Source organism: Motacilla alba, chromosome 8, assembly GCF_015832195.1.
Source record: "Motacilla alba alba isolate MOTALB_02 chromosome 8, Motacilla_alba_V1.0_pri, whole genome shotgun sequence".
NCBI lineage: Eukaryota > Metazoa > Chordata > Aves > Passeriformes > Motacillidae > Motacilla > Motacilla alba.
This window is the reverse complement of record NC_052023.1, coordinates 20,295,054-20,302,688: the sequence shown is the minus strand read 5'-3', so window position 1 is coordinate 20,302,688 and position 7,635 is coordinate 20,295,054. Positions and strand designations below refer to the sequence as shown.

The 7,635-nt window shown below is 37.1% G+C and overlaps 1 long non-coding RNA gene across 1 annotated transcript; it reads left to right on the top strand.

The window, feature by feature from the left end:
• The first annotated feature begins 318 nt into the window (after window positions 1-318).
• LOC119703650 lies at window positions 319-7,321 on the top strand. The gene is made up of 3 exons (XR_005257682.1): window positions 319-422; window positions 1,217-1,348; window positions 7,216-7,321. It is a non-coding gene; the product is annotated as an uncharacterized LOC119703650 (long non-coding RNA).
• The last annotated feature ends 314 nt before the right edge of the window (window positions 7,322-7,635 follow it).

Sequence of the window (7,635 nt, the reverse complement as noted above, 5' to 3'; positions counted from 1 at the left end):
AAGAGAATACAACATGCAAAGTACACTACTGGGCTAGTGTTTGCTAAAAACTTGTACTACCTCAGGCTAATAGGGGTAACAAAAGTAGGCAGTGGTGCAAATCACGAGCTGGCAGTTTTACAAGGTGTCTACTGGAAAGAAATTCTTTATAGGTATTTCTTGAACATTTTCTTGGAATTCTGTGAGGTAGGTTTCCTTTCTTCTTATGCCTTTAGACAGATGTACAAACTGCTTTGAAGCCAACCATACTGGAATTAATAGTTTCTTCAAGCCATTATGGACTTTTTTTTTTTTTTTTGGCATTTCTTCTCTTAGAGACCTCTTTAAGAGATTTAACTTTGAAGCCTTTGTCCCTTTGAATGTTATTGTCTTCAGCTGCAATTTGTAACTCCCAGCATCCCCTTTCTACTGCAAATATGAATGTAAGTCTCTACATTATTCATTCTTTCTAAAGTGAGAAGGGAGAGTTGTAAACTGCTGAATTACAACCTGCAGTTGCCAAGAGGCAGGAACAACTTAAGAGCAATTTAATTGTAGATGTTTTCCTCCTTTCCCTTTTAACTCTTTCCTCAGGGAAGGATAAACACTACAGGCAGTTGAATAGTAAAGGAGCTGTTCTGGAGACAGAGACAAACAGGGATAGAGAAGGTCAGAATGAACTTGGCAGCTAGGAGAACAAAAGACAGCCAGAGTATCAGACCAACTTTAGAAGGGCAGGAGTTTGAAATTAGTTCATTGAGTTACTCTGTTCAAGTTTGTTAATGTGATGGACTTTACTCACAAAAAAAAAAAATTAAATTTCAGTTTAACTTTGGGAAGGAGTTAAAACTGTTGCATAATTTTTAATGGATGAGATTCCATCAATGCCCTACACTACCCCAGCCAGCTCAAGACAGAATTTTGTGAAGGAAGCAAATCTGAGGTGAAGGTAAAATGAAGCTACCAGGGGGTCATTATATAATCAAAGCATATGGTCTCAGGGCAGTTGATTATGTCATAGTTACACTTTTCGAGATATTTTTACTTGTCTGAGAATGTCATCATGGAAAGAAGTGCTATTCTGGAACAGCCTAAAGAGAGTGCTGAATTGGTGCTCCTCCTCTTAGATGCTTTTTTTATCCATTCCATTATTTGTTTATGACCATGGGAACTTCTTGTGTGGTCCCTCACCATTGTTTCCCCAGTAATAATGTGGATGTAACCTGCCTCCTAACAGTGAACCTCTACAAGACATCATCCCAAAAAAATTGTGTCATCTGGAGAACCTTATGCAGATTACATCCACAGTCAACAACAGCACTGCCATCCTGACCTGCACATGCTGCAGACTGCACTGCCTGACAGCAGGGTGAGCTGTTCCCGCTGACTGAAAATATTCTGCTTTTTATTTAGAGTAAGGAGTGGTTGAAAGTGACTCAGAGAAACACTTATTTTACTGTCTTCCATAAGCTTCATTTTAAAAGCAGTACAAAACTGCAACCTTTTTACCTGGGTATCCACTACTAGAGAGGGACAAGCCTTGAAGCCAAGAGCTTTTGTGAAAGGCATGAATAATATTAATCCTATTACCATGGTTGAAATAGAAGTGGGCATATTCTTCTGTTTTTGGCTTTGTGAGAATGCCTTATTTTCTGCTACCAGCTTGAACAGTATGTACTGCCAGCTAAGGGTGACCCTTTTTTTGTGCACATGTTCCACGCTGTATCTGTGAAGTGTACAGGCATTTTTGCATGACATTGCATACTGTATTTTTGCAATTCCTTAATGCAGCTGAAAGGAGGATGTTTACAAAGAAGATGTAATGTAGGCACCTGCATAAAGATTTTTCTTAGGTTCTCTGGCTGAAGTGGAAGGTCTACAAACCTGCCAATGCATTAATTCACTATATAAGATGTCTGCCATTTTTAGGTCATCTGGTTATACATCTGGTCCTCAGAGTCTGGTAACAGAAATCAAAATATGTAAAATCAAAATATGCACAAAAGTATATTTTTAAAAAAATATTTTTGTCCTTTTTGTCTAATTTAATTAGATTCTCATATACCATTCTGTGAAGTAAAAAAAGTAGGAAGACAAAAAAACCCTGTCTCTTTTTTAAAAAATCTCTCTCCTTTTGATGACAAGTCAAATATGCCATCATTTGTTTTGTGTGAACTACAAGGCAGTGTTAGCCTTGAGCTTGTTTCCTCTAGAGAAGAGAGATTATGTAACAGCACTAAATGGTGTTAGTCTGGACAAATAAATAAACTTGTCTCACTCCTTGAAGGTAGGTAGGGACAAATATATAACAACAGCAGGTAAGGGAGACTTTTCTATGAGTGGCTGAAATTTACTCGTGGAGCCACACACTGCTGGTGTCACCTTAGCAGCCTTCACCTTTTCTAATGGAGAAAATCCTCAGAAAGGCTGGATGTTTGCAGCCATTTGGCCAAAAGCTGGAATTGTCAATATGCTCTGCTATAATAAACTCTGCAGTGCTCAGTGACATGAGTCCTTGTGGCCCTTGCAAGTTTAACAAGTTTTCTGAGGAGACTTGTCTTTAACCACCTGAGTCTTATGACATTTTTGACCACCTTTGTTCCCTCTTTATGTGTCTTCCCAGCCCTTCCCATCCCATTGTTCTGTGGTTCCATGTGTAGTTGCCTTAATATTGCTGACGTACAAACCTCTGGGGAACTTATTCTTAGTGTGTTACAAAATCAAGGCCATTTAAGACTTAGAAACAAAACCTACTATTGTTAACCACTTTAAATAATAAAATCCTGTGGTGTTCCACGGCCATTTACAGTCTCCATCCATAAAGAGTTTTATAACTTCTAATCCTATTACTAAAGAAACATGCCATTTTACTTTAACAGACCATTCACGGAGAATAAATACTTTTATTTTGAATTCTCATTTCCATTCTGCGGTAACCTCAAACACAAAAATTTACTTTTGTTTCTTTGTATTCCTATGACTTAAAATTATTTTCTGCAGTGCCTGGAATATTCCAGTTTTTACGATAGATCCTCACTCCTTCTGACATGCCATTCTTGACACTTAAGGGGTAAAAAGTGCATTATGTATTTAAGTTCTTTATTCCAAATCTTTCTGTATGATTTAGGTTCTTTTTCTTACTGGTTCAAGTGAGCAGTTTTCTTAGGGTGTCTGCAGGGACCCTGCATGAGCACATCACCCCTACAAGAAAGATTGCAGCTGAAACAGGCTACAGCAACAAGTATGTTGATGGGGCCAAACAAATTACCTCCAAAATCCACATCATGAGTTTCCAAAAATTACGTACGTAGGTGATTGAACATTTATTGATCATGTGGAATGTCTTTTTAAAGTACCAGCTGTATTTTAAAACAAGCAAAATCGTAATGAAACCTAAAGAACAGTTCTGTTCATGACAGCCATGTCAGAATTTTCTGATCCCTCTGTGCATACATCACTTTCATTCTGGGTTAGAAATAAATGTAGTCTGAAGGGAAAGCACTTCCTATTGATGGCTAAGAGTATATGCCATTGCTTGGGAAAGAATATTATTGCCTTAATTTTTTTTCCCCAAATGGTATTGCACTTCACCTCACATCTCCTTCTACTTGGTTTATTTATCTTTAGAGCAGTTCTCCCTATTCTGAGGGATTTGAGTAGCCTAACTTGCCTTTCTTTTCATTTCTTTTAATGTCCCTGTTTCATGTCTGCATAAGGAGAAATAAAGCTCTCGAAAACTTTTGCTAGATTAACAGCATTTAAAATACTTAAGTAGTATTTCAAACCCAAGTGTTATCAGCAAGGACTATGAGAGGAGGGAGATGAGGACTGGATCTGTCTCCATGTGCCCTCTTCATGTGGGGAGAAGGTTACTTGCAAGCATTTTTCTCAAATGCTAAGTAGAAGGCAAAAATTATTTTGATGAGCTGCATGGTAAAAACATACAGTTTTATGGGATAATTGGTGAAGAAATACATGTATGAGACTGAAATAATTTGTCTCACAGTGTGACAGAATACAGCTTAAAGTTCTTTTAGCAATATACTATTACTATGGGCAGGATAGTGACCTGTACTCGTAATACATACACCTGGTTCGAATCAGGGTTATTTGGGTTTATGAGCAAGGAAGAAAGAAGAGCCACGGTTGTCTTTGAGATTTTGGGACTGGATAAGGCTCAAATTCTGTTCTTAGTTATTTTTACGGTAATCTCTGAAATCAGTGGTACAAGATCAGCTAGTAAGCTTGTGCTCAACTACAAATACTTCAATATTAAAATTTCTAAAAGATAACAAGCATTCTACAATAGATGTTTTATAATAATTTTTTTCATCTGGCCCCTCTCAGGCTATTAAAATTCATTTAATTTTGAAAATCTTGAGTAAACACAATTTTTCAAATTGTTCATTTAGTCTCTATTTTTTTGATAATTCTGTTCTATGATCCTTCTTTTCAGCTAGACACACCAAGCAGATCTTTGTGATGAATTTGTAGCACATATAATACCAAAATCAAGAACATGTGAGCAGCAAAATACACTCCTCTGACTCAGCCCATGAAAATATTACAATTAATTGCTCACAAGAAGTCTTTTCATAAGCATCCTCAGAGATGCTAAATTGTGAAGCTAAAATTCTGATTAAGGTTATCAAAATAATTCAAAGGAGGGATTTTTTGTAATGGCTGCGTCTTAAACCTACATGGAACTACATATGGGGAACTATTCACCTATCAGATGTTTTAAGTATGTGTATAAATGTAAAGGACACTGACTCCTAAAATAAATTTAGAACATTTCTTTTGATTTATTCCTTATAACAACCAGAACCTGATCTTAAAATGAAGGAATATTTCAGGAAATAGTTCTCCTCCCTTAACTTCTGTTTTTCTGGGTAAAACATTGTTATTTGTGGTGTTTATATAATTATATTCCAGTGTAATTCAAGTATGTAATGACATTTCTTAAATGAAAGCATTTAAATAACTCAGGAAATTGTTCTGCTGTTCTGTTTCCTGACTTAAAACCCATTTTGTCATGTTAGTTTTATTGTTCAATCTGTCTGAGCTCATCTAGGTATATTCTACCCTATACAGAGTAAAATGAAGTATTTAGTAGCTGGACATCTCATATATGCTTATATACAAATATGCATATTATATTAAAATCATTCATCTGTATCTCTATATCTTCATACAGTTTCTATTTTCACCTTTTACTCAATTTTAGTTAATATAAAACCCAGAAATCTCACATAACATCAGAATGTGACTAGACTATAATACAAGAAAGACTGATCTTAAATGATGGCATATCAGATAATAAATCTATTGGTTATCAAATAAAATTTTAAAAAAACAAATCACTTTAATTTTTTCATGTAGTACCAATCAATTGTAAGAAACGTTGAGTTTTCCTTTGTATTTGGCAATACAGTAAAACCGTTTTCTCTCATGTACAGCCCAGAAGGATGCTTTGTTTTGTTCAATGAAGTAGAATAGTCTGGTACAGAGGTGGTATTTTTCAGCAAAGAAGGGGAAAATTTACCAGGCTTGCAGGAGAACTGAATCTTCTTTTACCCTAAAGACCCTTCTATGAGACAAGTGATAGGTTAACCTGTCTCATTTTTATCCAGAGCTTTTTTAATTTAGTGGATAAGATTAAAGAGCAAGCTGAATACCACAGGTGTAGCTTGGGTTTTTAATCTGCTTGACTCAAGTTAATCTAGTTCCTGAATGGGGCTACTAATAATGTAGTTCCCAAAGTAAAATAGGAAACCTAAGTATTGCAATGCTTTTATTCAGCTTTGAATAAATCAGAGGAACATAAAATATAGTAAAACAGATTAAATTTGATTCCTGCAGGAATCAAAGTTTTAGAAGTAGTAGTAGAGATGGAGAGAAACTCAGTAGTGGAGATCAAACTCTGCCCAGGGCAGAGAGACTCTGCTGGGGCGCAACAGTGCCCAGAGAAACCCCCTGGACACTTGGCCTGAATAAACAGCTTAGGCACATCCATGCTCCTGGTTTTATGCAAAGAGCAGACACCAATGAGATTATGGTACTTATTTCTGTGTTATCCTGCACTGGAAAATATGTCTCCATGCTCCAGGACAAAAATGGAAGGAGAGGCAGAAAAATACCCTGAAATAATTGCTGGTATATAAGTACTGTCTAATTCAGCACTGTAGCATAAATTCTTGTGAGTCTTCCTTTAAAGGCACTTTAAATTTTATATGTTCTATGCCAAATTCTTTAGCCCTAAGGTGAGCAGGACTCCTGCTGTCCATGCTGAGAGGTGTGCTCAGTTAAAGAGCACAAAAGCTTCATCCTGTGTCACACTGATAGCTTTGATATTTCTGCACGTTTTCAGAATATTTTTTTGTGAGCTGAGGAGTCACACCCCCCCTGTGTGTGTCGCCCAGCTCCTGGCACTGGCACTGTAAAGGCAGCAGAGTGAGCCCTGCCCTACAGGAGGGCCTGCAAGGGGCACAGGCCCCAGCTGCACCCACATATGGATTGGGATCAGCTGCTAGCAACCCCCTGGTGGGGACTGGAGCGAGAGCAGGAAAGTGATGGGAGAGAAAAAAATGTTGTGTTGGTACCAACAACTGCATGATTTAGTTCAGAGGAGCAATGATTTTTGTAAAAGCTTGTTCTTGCCAGAAAGGACCACTAGAATGTTTTGTTCCTCCCCAGCCCCAGTTTGGTCTGGGAAGCAGCAGGGCTACAAGCATAGTGAGGAGCTCTGGGCATCCCTGAATTGGTGGAGGAGAGCCAGTGCAGGCACTGCACAGGGACTGTGGTAGAAGGGAGCATGCATCAGCCCTGGCCACAGAGGCTCCACCTGAAGAACTTCTACCTGTCCCCAGAGCTAGGGGTCTGAAGTGCTGATTCTGTGAGTGCTTCTGAGCTTTTCCTACATCTTAAACTTCAGAAAGAAATGTGAACTTAATTTTTCTTCATTGGAACATGCTGTATTTCCTAGATGTTGGCTCTAAATTTGGCAATATAAATCTACTGGATAAGACTGTAACTGTGATGGCTCAACTAATTTTGTCATTATCTTATTCAGGAAGACTGAACAACTTGAATTTTTAGTATTTAGCTCAGCAGTCAATATATACTTGCATGTTTTAGTTAATACTCATTCACGGGTATCTAAATATACAGTCCTTTTTTTTTTTTAAGTCTTCAAGTTAAGAAACTAACATGTTCTTTTAACCATGTTATTTACAGAACTTCTTGAGAAAATTTCATGATCTGAACAACTGCTACAGCTTGTTGTAGCAGTGAAGGGCTGAGGCACTAACAGAAACTCGAGTGCTTCTCTAATTTATAGAAGAAGATAACTGTAAGTATTTGAAAATCAATGTAAATACATATCTTTAAATAAATACATGTGTAAATATCTCTAGCTTCCCTGGGTACTTGCTTTATGGTGAACAGTAGTTACTACCAGTTAAAAAGGTAGTGTATGTTAACCACTTAATGTGCTGTGGTGAAACCATCCTGCTTATTTTATGTCTAGATAATTTTCATCAAATAAAGAAAACATTCTGGTCTTCTGCTTAATAGCGTACAAGTGCAAGATGTGGAGTAGTTTTTAGTTTTCCCTACCTTAATCCTCTTTTTAATATTTAAGAAATATAAATTCTA